Below are 14,564 nucleotides of genomic sequence, written 5' to 3' on the forward strand. Positions count from 1 at the left end.
TGGCTTGGTTTTTGCTCTGACATGCACTGTCAACTGTGTGACCTTTATATTGACAGGTGTGTGTCTTTCCACATCTTATCCAATTAATTGAATTTACCAGAGGTGGACTCCAATCAAGTTGTACAAATATCTCAATGATGATCAATGGAAACAGGATGCACCTGAGCTCAATTTCGAGTCTCATAGTAAAGGGTCTGAATACGTTCCGAATGCACTGTATATACAATAAAAAATATGACATGACATTAAATTTCATACAAGGGTCAGGAACTCTATTGTCTAAAACATGGATGTGGATGCAGTCAACAGACAGGAAACAGAATTCTTGCTCATGTTTTATTATTATTAAGACCTCACTTCATACAGAGACAGAGAGGATGGAAGAGAGAGAGAACATCTGAGAGGTTTAGAACTCAAGCTGTTGGTTCATTAACTGGTGGCAGTGCAGCAGGCCATTCAGCGGGTCTAAAGAAACGTAAAAACATTCCAACAGCTCCATCCTGACAAGAGGAACAGGGAAGAACATATGAACACTCAAATGTTTGAAAATACTCTAAGTCATATATTCATAGTTATTCACATTTCAACAACACCTGGAAACAAGATTTGAATAACAAGAAGTTGTTCAGGTGAAATCAACTGATGGTTCTGCTTACAACTTTCATTTACAACTAAGGATGACATTTACTAATTGATTGCATCAGATCCAAAGATAACATGTTTCTGTTCAGTGGTGGATTGAACACCAAAATGAAGCTAAAACATGAAACTTACCATCCCCATCATTACTTGAATTTAAAGCCAGACTGCAACATGTATAGTATCGCCTCTGACTTGGAATAATATGAGATATTCATATGAGTACAACTGTCTGACATTATCATAACCCAGGAAATAAAGACCTATTACTATTATTAGCCTGGTTTCCATCTTTAGACTGCTATTTAAGACGGGTTGCCATGGTGAATACTGTAGCCCTTTAAGATTAACTGACACACATAAAAGTATGAATGTAATTCTAGATGAAAACCTACCTGTTTTGATACCTTATTATGATATCGGAGCCATGTCACAAGATGTTCACAATTGTTTCTCAAAACTGAATAGTCACCACAATTGTGATATCTTTCCTCCAAATCCCTGGCTATTTGTTCTGGTTGTTGGGGAACAAAGCCAGGCTTGTTATCACGCACATTATACTGCTGCCATTCATTGATATCTCCAATATCGGCATATGTACAATTTAATTTCTTTCCTGAAACAAGAAACAGAATAGAACACATTTTAAACAACTGCCACTAATAGATAAGTAAAGATGTGTTGATCTGCATAGCAAAGTTAGGGTCAATTTCAATTCAATTATTTTAACCCTCCTGTTGTGTTCCGTCGATTTGGACCGATTTACAAGTTCTCTCTGAAAAATGTAGTTCATTTAATCTGATTGTACATTTAGATGATTTTCATTCAATTTTGGATGTTTAATTTAACTTGTGTACACCTGTAGTATTCCCAGTCAAAAATGACCTGTCATTAGAAATGAATGGGTGAGACTACAATTAATGTATAAAATGTAGTTATGGCACATGCCCATTCATCAGATGGATACACTTCCTCTCCCAGACCCACATGCATGTGTGTTTGAGCACACACACACACACACACACACCTCACTCCCCTTCTTGGTTCCCATCGCAACCCCAACTGGAACCTTTCCCCAATGGAATATTTCCCCTACCGGAACCACACCTGTTGGCATTCTCACAAATAATCGCAACATTGTTTAAAATGTATCACTTTTATCGCAGTTCTGGTATGTAAAGCTTTTTTGAGGTCTTGCTCACAATTCATTCTGTGGCAGCACAATGAACAAACAATATACTGTATGTGAGGCTCTTGGTCATATCTTTGATCATGACCCTGGTGAGGAGGAGAGAGGCCAGGAAGCTGACAGTGAAGATGCATTAGAGGAGGAAGTGTCAGAAGTTGAAGACAACACAGAATATGATCCAGACCAAGAGACAACCGATGTGGAACCATCCAGTGATGAGGAAGAGGGCCCTGCTGAGGTTGTTGTTACATTCCAGTGATGAGGAAGAGGACCCTGCTGAGGTTGTTGTTACATTCCAGTGATGAGGAAGAGGGCCCTGCTGAGGTTGTTGTTACATTCCAGTGATGAGGAAGAGGACCCTGCTGAGGTTGTTGTTACATTCCAGTGATGAGGAAGAGGGCCCTGCTGAGGTTGTTGTTACATTCCAGTGATGAGGAAGAGGGCCCTGCTGAGGTTGTTGTTACATTCCAGTGATGAGGAAGAGGGCCCTGCTGAGGTTGTTGTTACATTCCAGTGATGAGGAAGAGGGCCCTGCTGAGGTTGTTGTTACATTCCAGTGATGAGGAAGAGGGCCCTGCTGAGGTTGTTGTTACATTCCAGTGATGAGGAAGAGGGCCCTGCTGAGGTTGTTGTTACATTCCAGTGATGAGGAAGAGGGCCCTGCTGAGGTTGTTGTTACATTCCAGTGATGAGGAAGAGGGCCCTGCTGAGGTTGTTGTTACATTCCAGTGATGAGGAAGAGGGCCCTGCTGAAGTTGTTGTTACATTCCAGTGATGAGGAAGAGGGCCCTGCTGAGGTTGTTGTTACATTCCACTCAAGGCAAACGAGATACGTCATATCCCGGGTTGATGACATAAAATCCTTCTTCGAACAGTTCCTGACAGAGTCAATCAAAACTATAGTGATAAACATGACCAACTTGGAGGGGAGAAGCGTTTTCAAAGACAACTGGAAGGAGGTAGACCAGACACACGTCCAAGCACACGTCTGTTGATTTTGGCTGGTGTGCACAGATCCAGAAAATAATCTACCACCAGATTATGGGATGCAGAGTCTGGTCAGACAATTTTTCATGCCACTGTCACTCCAGACATTTCACGCGTTGTCACAGGTAACCCAAGTCCAGACATCAGTGGATGAGCATCTGATCTCTTTTAGGGGATGCTGCCCATTCAACAGTACATGCCAAGCAAACCTTCTAAATATGTAATGAAGTTATGGGCAGCATGTGATGCCAGGACAAGTTATGCCTGGAACATGCAGGTTCACACAGGGAAACCTGCTGACGGTGGTCCCGAAAGGAATCAGGGAAACCTGCTGACGGTGGTCCCGAAAGGAATCAGGGAAACCTGCTGACGGTGGTCCCGAAAGGAATCAGGGAAACCTGCTGACGGTGGTCCCGAAAGGAATCAGGGAAACCTGCTGACGGTGTTCCCGAAAGGAATCAGGGAAACCTGCTGACGGTGTTCCCGAAAGGAACCAGGGAAACCTGCTGACGGTGTTCCCGAAAGGAACCAGGGAAACCTGCTGACGGTGTTCCCGAAAGGAACCAGGGAAACCTGCTGACGGTGTTCCCGAAAGGAACCAGGGAAACCTGCTGACGGTGTTCCCGAAAGGAACCAGGGAAACCTGCTGACGGTGTTCCCGAAAGGAACCAGGGAAACCTGCTGACGGTGTTCCCGAAAGGAACCAGGGAAACCTGCTGACGGTGGTCCCGAAAGGAACCAGGGAAACCTGCTGACGGTGGTCCCGAAAGGAACCAGGGAAACCTGCTGACGGTGGTCCCGAAAGGAACCAGGGAAACCTGCTGACGGTGTTCCCGAAAGGAACCAGGGAAACCTGCTGACGGTGTTCCCGAAAGTAACCAGGGAAACCTGCTGACGGTGTTCCTGAAAGGACCCAGGGAAACCTGCTGACGGTGTTCCTGAAAGGGGAAAGGGAAGCGGGTGGTCCTGGAAATGACTGCAGGTCTCCAGGGGCACAACACAACATAATGGAGTCAATTCTATTCATTTGAATTTGTAAATATGTTTTAGATGTGATCAATTAAAACAACGATTTGATGCAATTTTTCACGTTACTATGCAAGACATGAAGTATCACTTGTATGTACTCATTTTATTTACTGATTGTTGCACTTTTGCTGATTACTGGCACATACTCTTGTAAGAGGATGATGGCACTTTGGTCCATGGTGGTGTTCTTCAACATCCTAGATGTGTCGACCTACAACGCGTTGTGGTGTGGATGGAGGTGAATCAAGGCTGGAAGCATGAGAAATTCTTCAAGAGAAGACTATCCCTAAAAGAGTTGGGGCAAGCCATGGTGGCACCCCTCATTCAAAGGCGCCAACACCTTCCTCCAACACCATCCTCTGCTGGATTGGTGAGAGATATACAAGGGCCAGAAGCAAGATCTACGGCCGCAAGAGACAGAAGAGACTTAAGGAGAGGTGCAATCTGTGTGCACCAAGAGATGTCAAAATGACCATAATGTTCCATAAATGTAGTGCATATATTTGCAAGGCACATGCAACAACCCCCACGTATTGTCCAACATGTGCATGAGAACAACACAAAATGGAACCACCATTGATTGACAGATTGTGAACATTTCAATGTTTTTGTTATTATTACTGTTGTTCTTTAAAAAGAATGGAATGGAATTTTGACATCCCACATTTAAAAAAAATTATTTCTACTATGTGTACCGACGAGTTGTTTTAATGTCATATATTGAACATCCTTTTCCTGTCTGTCTATAATGCTGAACTGGACTATTGAGTTCCTCCAAGCTTTTCAAGACAAAGGGTCATAAAAGTGGCTCTTCAAACCTAGGTGTGATATCCTGTGACCTAGCAGGACTATAAAAGTACTGCTCCTCTCTTAGCTCACTGATCCAGCCGGACCTTTCGAGGGAGAAGAACCTCCATTCTCAGTAGGCTGACCATAGGGCCAGGACCTTTGCTTTTAATGGCAAGAACTAGTGAACTGATAAATTAAGGAAAGCACCTTTTAGGTAATAGTACCTGTAATCCAGTACAGAAATTGGGACGGGAGAGTCCTTACACTAAACAGTCTCAGAAGGAGACAGTCTTTAAAGAGCTAATGTAGCCTGAAAGAAGGAGAAGACCATTTCGAGCACACCCTCTGCAACTCAAAGGAATAGCCATCAGACAGAGCCTCCAGGGTCACAACCCAGAGGATAAGCCCACGAGGGGCCTTCCAAAATCAGAGGAAAGGAGAAAGAAACCACCACCAAGGAACCCCTCAACTCAGGACAAAGGAGGACATATCTCCCTCTTGTCTTTGTTCACCTCCATGTGGCCTAACCAGAGCCAGGGCCAACAGACTTAGTTCACAGACTGAGTATCATATTTTTAATATTCAGATATCTTGAAGTCTCTCTTCTTGTCTTTCATTCTATTTCTTGACTTTTCCATGATCATTCTCATTATGTGTGTAAATACTTTGATTAGCGTTATTACATGTTGATTGTATAAAGAACTTGTGTTTGTCTTGTTATTCTGTGAAAAAACTCCAATTGATTCTCAAATAATTCATACCTTCATATTAAACAATTTATTACTAGTATTCACATTTCAGTCTTAAAGTGTTATTGTAAATAACTCATAAGTCAGGCTTAGTAGCCCCGTTAATAATTTCATACTAATAAGTACACACTAGCTTACATATTGTATATGTAATTTTGTATTTCCAGTATAGCTATGCTGTCTCAACAGTGACATGATCACCCTGAAAGCCAGAGGGAATTGGATTTGAATTTAAATTTGTGGAACTGCTGGGGGTAATATTGAATTGTGAATTATAATTGTTTTACATTTACCTAACATTGGATTTGAGAGGAATTCAATTCAGTCTGAATTGCAATATAATTTTTTGGGGGTGCTGAATTTGTTGAATTGACACAACCCTACTGGATAGTGAATGTTATTACTTAATTCATTATGGGAAAGTAACGAATGTTATGTTGACTTACCATCAAAGTGAAAAATGTTGTGTGTGTTTCGATTAGGCATCACAACGTTCGTTGGTGGGTTACCAACCCAGATTGCAAAGTGATATCCTGGAGGGATCTCCCTCTTTTTGGATTTGGACAGATAGGTCATATCTCTCCACTTCATTTTGGTTCGAATGATATCTCCAAATGTAAACTGTAAAAAAATGTATATAGGGAAATAGTGAGGTCACACATTAAGTTGCTGTGTAATAATGTTGTAGTTAGTAATGACATTGTGTTAATTAACATGCTGTATATGCTGTGCCATGCACTTTAACATTGGCTTTGTAATTAAATAGTAATGGAGTGAGAGCTGCAACTGGGACTCAAAACTTAGTTCAGTGCAGAGCTGAGTTTCTAATGGACATTAGGCTGGGACTTAGGGTGTAGACAGTATAACGCTCACATATACACTTTACTTACACTTTATGTAATACGAGTGTGGGTTACGAAGAAGTTTACATTTGGTTTTAGTGCATTTAGATTAGTCAGCACACTACCACATAGGGGGACTGGGTCCGACCAACAATCAAATACAAAAACTGTCTTATCAAATTGGGGTATTCAGATGACACATATCATAGTGCCATCCGTTTTGTCACCAAAGCACCTTATACCACCCACCACTGCGACTTGTATGCTCTAGTCGGCTGGCCCTCGCTACATATTCGTCGCCAGACCCACTGGCTCCAGGTCATCTACAAGTCCATGCTAGGTAAAGCTCCGCCTTATCTCAGTTCACTGGTCACGATGGCAACACCCATCCGTAGCACACGCTCCAGCAGGTGTATCTCACTGATCATCCCTAAAGCCAACACCTCATTTGGCCGCCTTTCGTTCCAGTACTCTGCTGCCTGTGACTGGAACAAACTGCAAAAATCGCTGAAGTTGGAGACTTTTATCTCCCTCACCAACTTCAAACATCAGCTATCCGAGCAGCTAACCGATCGCTGCAGCTGTACATAGTCTATTGGTAAATAGCCCACCCATTTTCACCTACCTCATTCCCATACTGTTTTTATACTGTTTTTATTATTTATTTATTTACTTTTCTGCTCTTTTGCACACCAATATCTCTACCTGTACATGACCATCTGATCATTTATCACCCCAGTGTTAATCTGCAAAATTGTATTATTCGCCTACCTCCTCATGCCTTTTGCACACATTGTATATAGACTGCCCATTTTTTTTCTACTGTGTTATTGACTTGTTTATTGTTTACTCCATGTGTAACTCTGTGTTGTCTGTTCACACTGCTATGCTTTATCTTGGCCAGGTCGCAGTTGCAAATGAGAACTTGTTCTCAACTAGCCTATCTGGTTAAATAAAGGTGAAATAAAAAAAAATAAAAATATATATAGGTAACAAACTAACTAGCTACAGTTGAAGTCGGAAGTTTACACACACCTTAGCCAAATACATTTAAACTCTGTTTTTCACATTTCCTGACATTTAATCCTAGTAAGAAATTCCCTGTCTTAGGTCAGTTAGGCTCAGCACTTTAAGAATGTGAAATGTCAGAATAATGTGAGAACAGGCTCTTCCGTTGCGACGTCGCCAGAGGCCCATCTGCTAGCCCCGGCCCACTAGCTGTCTGAATCGCCGTGTCTCCAGCTCGCCTAGCATAGTAGCGACTACTGAATTGGCTCCCTGACTTATCTATTGCTGCTCACTGGACCCTATGATCACTCGGCTACACATGCCTCTCCCTAATGTCAATATGCCTTGTCTATTGCTCTTTTGGTTAGTGATTACTGTCTCCTTTCACTGTAGAGCCTCCAGCCCTGCCCAAAATGCCTTACATAGCCCTTTTGTTCCATCACCCACAAATGCAGTGGCCTCACCTGGCTTATCTGGTGCCTCTAGAGACAAAACCTCTCATCGTCACTCAATGCCTAGGTTTACCTCCACTGTTCTCACATCCTACCACACCCTTGTCTGTACATTATACCTTGAATCTATTCTTCCACGCACAGAAATCTGCTCCTTTTACTCTGTTCTGAACACACTGGATGACCAGTTCTTATAGCCTTTAGTCGTACCCTTATCCTACTCCTCTTCTGGTGATGTAGAGGTTAACCAAGGCCCTGCAGCCCACAGCACCACTCCCATTCCCCAAGTGCTCTCATTGGTTGACTTCTGTAACCGTAAAAGCCTTGGTTTCATAAATGTTAACATCGGATGTCTCCTCCCTAAGTTTGTTTTATTCGCTGCTTTAGCACACTCCACCAACACTGATGTCCTAGCCGTGTCTGAATCCTGGCTTAGGAAGGCCACCAAAAATTCAGAAATTTCCATCCCCAACTACAACATTTTCCAACAAGATTGAACTGACAAAGGGGGCAGAGTTGAAATCTACTGCAGAGATGGCCTGCAGAGTTCTGTCATACTATCCAGGTCGGGGCCCAAACAATTCAAGCTTCTACTTTTAAAAATCCACCTTTCCAGAAACAAGTCTCTCACCGTTGCCGCTTGTTTAAAGAACCCCTAATAAAAGAATATAGAAGTTTAAAGATAACGATTAAATAATTATACCCTGAAACTTAACCATTGGGGATTACAGGTTATGTAGCATGTACAAGGAATAATTAAAATTTGAAACATGAGTCCAACTAGGTTGGACTGGATAGAGAGGAATGTGTGTGTGTGTGCCTAAGAAAACACAGAGAAAAATTAAATAGTGTTTGAACCGACCGGCTAGAACTCTGAGAAATGTATGATAGGACAGGGAGTACCCCTCAAGGTTACCCTAATCTCAGGGGAATGGAACTGTCGGCTGGGTAGAAGATAACTCTCCTAATGTTCGTGTGCATGTGTGTGCGTAAGTAAGGAGCATGGTATAAAATGGATGTCTTTGTATATGAACTGGAGAGTGCTCTCGTGAATAAACATTGATTTGACTATTGTAAAATGGGAATTCTGTCTGTTTTATTTAAACCAGAACTTTACAAACTCTGGGTTGCAGACTGAGTAGATTAATTGAAGTTTATGAACATTGATAACAAAATTCTATATCACCCCCCTCAGCGCCCAGCTGTGCCCCGGACATCATATGTGAATTGATTGCCCCTCATCTATTTTCAGAGTTCGTACTGTTAGGTGACCTAAACTGGGATATGCCTAACAACCAGGCCATCCTACAATCTAAAATAGATTCCCTCAATCTCACACAAATTATCAAGGAACCTACCAGGTACAACCCTAAAACTGTAACCATGGGCACCCTCTTAGATATCATCCTGTCCAACTTTCCCTCTAAATACACCTCAGCTGTCTTCAACCAGGATCTCAGCAATCACTGCCTCATTGCCTGCATCCGTAATGGGTCTGCGGTCAAACGACCACCCCTCATCACTGTCAAACGCTCCCTAAAACACTTCAGGGAGCAGGCCTTTCTAATCGACCTGACCGGGTATCCTGGAAGGATATTGACCTCATCCCATCAGTAGAGGATGTCTTGATGTTCTTTAAAAGTAATTTCCTCACCATCTTAAATAAGCATTCCCCATTACAAAAATGTAGAACAGATATAGCCCTTGGTTCACCCCAGACTTGACTTCCCTTCCCTTGACCAGCACAAAAACATAATGTGGCATTCTGCATTAGCATCGAATAGCCCCAGTGATATGCAACTTTTCAGGGAAGTCAGGAACAAATATACAGTCAGTCAGGAAAACATTTGCATCGTGTAGCACTAATTCCAAAAAGTTCTGGGACACTAAAGTCCATGGAGGATAAGAGCACCTCCCCCCAGCTGCCCACTGCACTGAGGCTAGGAAACACTGTCACTACTGATAAATCTACCATAATCGATCATTTCAATAAGCATTTTTCTACGACTGGCCATGCTTTCCACCTGGCTACCCCTACACTGGCCAACAGCTCTGCACCCCCCGCAGAAACATGCACAAGTCCCCCACGCTTCTCCTTCACCCAAATCCAGACAGCAGATGTCCTGAAAGAGCTACAAAATCTGGATCACTACAAATCAGCTGGGCTAGACAATCTGGACCCTCTCTTTCTAAAATGATCCGCCAAAATTGTTGCAACCCCCATTACTAGCCTGTTCAACCTCTCTTTCGTATCCTCTGAGATCCCCAAAGACTGGAAAGCTGCCGCGGTCATGCCCCTCTTCAAAGTGGGAAACACTCTATACCTATTCTCAAGGTCCTAAACAATATAACCTCCATCGATAAAAGACAGTACTGTGCAGCCATCTTCATCGACCTGGCCAAGGCTTTCGACACCGCCAATCACCGCTCTCTAATCGGCATACTCAATAGCCTTGGTTTCTCAAATTACTATCTGAGAAGTAGTTGGTGAACCAGGCTAGGAAGAATTCAGTGTGCCAAATCGGAGGGCCTGTTGTCCGGACCTCTGGCAGTCTCTATGGGGTTGCCACAGGGTTCAATTCTCGGGCCGACTCTTTTCTCTGTATATACTGTATCTATGATGTCGCTCTTGCTGCTGGTGATTCTCTGATCCACCACTACCCAGATGTCACCATTCTGTATACATCTGGCCCTTCTTTGGACAGTGGGTTAACAAATCTCCAAACGATCTTCAATGCCATACAACTCTCCTTCCGTGGCCTCCAATTGCTCTTAAATGCAAGTAAAACTAAATGCATGCTCTTCAACCGATCACTGCCCGCAACTGCCCGCCCGTCCTAGGTGTTCAGCTAGACTGGAAACTCTCCTTCCAGACTCACATCAAACATCTCCAATCCAAAATTAAATCTAGAATCGGCTTCCTATTTCGCAAACAAAGCATCCTTCACTCATGCTGTCAAACATACCTTCGTAAAACTTACCATCCTACCAATCCTCGACTTCGGCGATGTCATCTATAAAATAGCCTCCAACACTCTACTCAACAAATTGGATGCAGTCTATCACAGTGCCATCCGTTTTGTCACCAAAGCCCCATATATCACCCACCACTGCGACCTGTACACTCTCGTTGGCTGGACCTCGCTGCATACTCGTCGCCAAACCCACTGGCTCCAGGTCATCTACAAGTCTCTGCTAGGTAAAGCCCCGCCTTATCTCAGCTCATTGGTCACCATAGCAGCACCCACCTGTAGCACGCGCTCCAGCAGGTATATCTCACTGGTCACCCCAAAAGCCAATTCCCCCAACTACCTCATCCCCATACTGTATTTATTTATTTATCTTGCTCCTTTGCACCCCAGTATCTTTACTTGCACATTCATCTTCTGCACATCTACCATTCCAGTGTTTAATTGCTATATTGTAATTACTTAGCCACCATGGCCTATTTATTGCCTTTACCTCCCTTATCTTTCCTTATTTGCACTCACTGTATATAGATTTTTCTTCTTCTATTGTATTATTGACCGTATGTTTGTTTATTCCATGTGTAACTCTGTGTTGTTGTATGTGTCGAACTGCTGTGCTTTATCTTGGCCAGCTTGCAGTTGTTAATGTAACAAAACGTGAAAAAAGTGAAGGGGTCTGAATACGTTCCAAGTGCACAGCAGGGCTGACAGCCAGGATGGTGGACATCATTTTCTGGAAGAAGCAATGTGTCAGCTCAACCCAAACACGATAAGAGTGCAAAGGAACATTCCAATGTGCATCACAAATGTAGTGGGCCAGCAGAAGGTCATGTTGAATTCAGGCAGCCGTATTAGACTAGCAATGAATGCAAGCTTAAATATAAATAAGGAGGTGACTTGATAGTCCAATCCTGGAGGCGCAGGTTATACCACCAAGTTGTATAGCTAGGGAGCGAGAGTCTGAGTACAGGGTTGGATTTCATTTAATATCATTGATCCTCAAAGAAGCTTGTGACTTAAAGAGATTCTCTGGTACTTTTTAAAATATTTTTTAGCCAGTAGGTCTGAAAGTAGCACTCACAAGCCAAAAATGGTCCTCAAAAATTGTGTACCACGTCACATATGTGCACCATATCATTGCTATCTCTCTCTGCTGTGTGTGCATCTTGCTAACTGTCACTAATTTGGCAAATGGCTGAAACTCTAATTGCTAGGTGGCAGAAACACATGGGGGATAATGTAGGGAAAATGACACAGCACAATTTCCAGAAAATAGTTTCCTTGCTAATTGAGGTAAACAGTACATCTGCTCATAGACTATGCATATATAAACTAACTACATATTGACAAATCCAGCCCAAAGTGAGGTTTAAAAAATACTTAGTAGTTAGTTGCATGTCTTTAAAATACTTTTTTGCCATGACAAGCAGTCTCCTTTCTTTTCTATATCAAGACAAAGGTGTATGAGTGTAATTATGGCATATTGGATTCCCAACGTCATTGAGATACATCAGAATAGTCTTGACTACAGGTCATAAGTACAGTACACAAATCTGAAAGATGTCTCTCATTTAAAACATGTAGAGCTGATATACAGGTTTTAACCACCATTTAACGGTATTGTGGCATCTATATGGGATTGGGGACACCATATTCAATTTGGAGTCAAATCTAGGGGGCCCCCTAACATAATTGTACGAGTAGGGGCTGAACATAAAATCTACAGAGGAAAAAAAGTGTTTTCTGTGTCTGAGCGTGTAACTATGTATTTTTGTCAGGCTGGACTATACAGCAGTGAATGATAAGATATTTGACTTGGAAAGTTGTCTATTAATCAGCTACCAAAAAGTGAATCTTACATTCATCATAAATATTCATAGTTGATATTTCAGCCTAATATTCATAGTTGATATTGCAGCCTAATATTCATAGTTGATATTGCAGCCTAATATTCATAGTTGATATTGCAGCCTAATATTCATAGTTGATATTGCAGCCTAATATTCATAGTTGATATTGCAGCCTATTGTGTGTCTGTGTTTATAGGTTTATATTTCCAAGATGAATTAAGATATCCTAATGCTGTTTGTTTGTATATGTTTTGCAGACAACATGTTATATGAAATATATCCTGACCATCTTCTTTACTTGTTCCAGGGAATTTTGTGTCACCCACATAAATGGCAGTGTTTGTTGATATATTCTATTCCGTTGCATGTATGAACAGGTAAACGTGGGAAGGCAATTATATCACCAAATTCATACTGTACACATGGAATGAAGCAATGTTAACAACTTTATTTCTCTTTCCCTTCAGTGTCCATTTTTGCCCTGGAAAATAAATATTTAGGAGGATTATTTTGGAATTTAAACTGTTTTAACTTATTTGCAGGAGTTTCTGGTTCTGTCTGATGGAATCCCCTGTTTTTTCTAAAACAGAAATTTACTTCATACAGTATAAAATATATCTTAGCTCAGGACACTTCACATGTATCCCAGAAAAATAAAGTTCACACAGATATCTGCAATATACAGACAGGCGTGTAAGTGACTGCAATGACATTTTCTTGGCTGGTCAGCATGTGAAGTGTCCTCGGGTAAGACCATTTTTTGGTTTCCTAAGTCCATCAGTTAAGCACCTTTTCCCTTTTTTTAAAGTGGGTACACTAATTCTACACTTCATAACGTATATTAATATGTGTTCACTATTATACAATGTAGAAAATCGTTTTTAAAAACTGGAATAGCTGTGTCCAAACTTTTGACTGGTACTATATAATTATATGAACAGTTGACATTCCCTAGTTGTCAGAGAAACTTTCTGATGTATTTTTTGGCCATGTATGAATGTGTTATTCAATGCATTTCTATGGGATTTAGTAGTAAAGGCCAATTGAATATTTTATATATCTTTTTATGCCTAAAGGGGTCCTAGAATTCTAAATCAAATAGCTAAATGATCCATTGTATGACCATCTGAAAACAATTCCATATGTTAGATGAACTTATTGTACGTAACTTATTGTAACTTATTGTTAAATGTAATAGATTTTAAATTCAGCCTGTGACAACAAAATGTGGAAAATGTCAAGGGGTGTGAAGACTTTCTGAAGGCACTGTAGCAAACGAAATAAACTAGCTACCTAGCAATGCTGCCCCAAGTTGGTGAGCTTCATACTCTGGCTAGTGGTTTGCTTCAGCAATCAAATACGAAAACTGTCATATCAAATGCAGCTGTATTCAGACAATGACACCTAGATAGGTAACTAACTAGCTATACTGGAAACAATCATGTCATTTTGCAATGTTTTTGTTGATTTCTTGTGGATAAGAACCATGTTTGCATCTGTCAACGGCAGTTTCAGAGCGTGGGGAAGTCTGTGTCTGCCTTGTGCATAAGCAGCAGGTGGGGAAGTCTGTGTCTGCCTTGTGCATAAGCAGCAGGTGGGGAAGTCTGTGTCTGCCTTGTGCATAAGCAGCAGGTGAGGAAGTCTGTGTCTGCCTTGTGCATAAGCAGCAGGTGGGGAAGTCTGTGTCTGCCTTGTGCATAAGCAGCAGGTGGGGAAGTCTGTGTCTGCCTTGTGCATAAGCAGCAGGTGGGGAAGTCTGTGTCTGCCTTGTGCATAAGCAGCAGGTGCGCGAGACAAAACTCAAAGCATACTAAGCAGTGCACTGTGACATATGCATTACTAGTCATAGTGTACTCACAATGTAAAAAGAATATGTGCGTGTTCAATTATTAAGTGACATTGATATTTAAGTGATATTTAAGTCCTGGTTGGACTTAAATTGACACTTCAATTGGTCTTTAGTGTTATTTGACTTACAGTATCAGATAACAAAACAGGTACTGACCAGACTGGCGCTAGACAGGGCAGCAGGAGCAGAATTCCGGCGGCCAGGATCAGGTG

The 14,564-nt window shown here is 41.9% G+C and overlaps 1 long non-coding RNA gene across 1 annotated transcript; it reads right to left on the reverse strand.

Moving 5' to 3' along the window:
• Positions 1 to 322: 322 nt before the first annotated feature.
• LOC135565747 (uncharacterized) lies at positions 323 to 14,562 on the reverse strand. The gene is made up of 4 exons (XR_010461824.1): positions 14,509 to 14,562; positions 5,829 to 6,003; positions 1,035 to 1,255; positions 323 to 500 (listed from the first exon to the last, which is right to left on the reverse strand). It is a non-coding gene; the product is annotated as an uncharacterized LOC135565747 (long non-coding RNA).
• Between the last annotated feature and the right edge of the window lie 2 nt (positions 14,563 to 14,564).

This window comes from Oncorhynchus nerka, linkage group LG9b (genome assembly GCF_034236695.1).
Source record: "Oncorhynchus nerka isolate Pitt River linkage group LG9b, Oner_Uvic_2.0, whole genome shotgun sequence".
NCBI lineage: Eukaryota > Metazoa > Chordata > Actinopteri > Salmoniformes > Salmonidae > Oncorhynchus > Oncorhynchus nerka.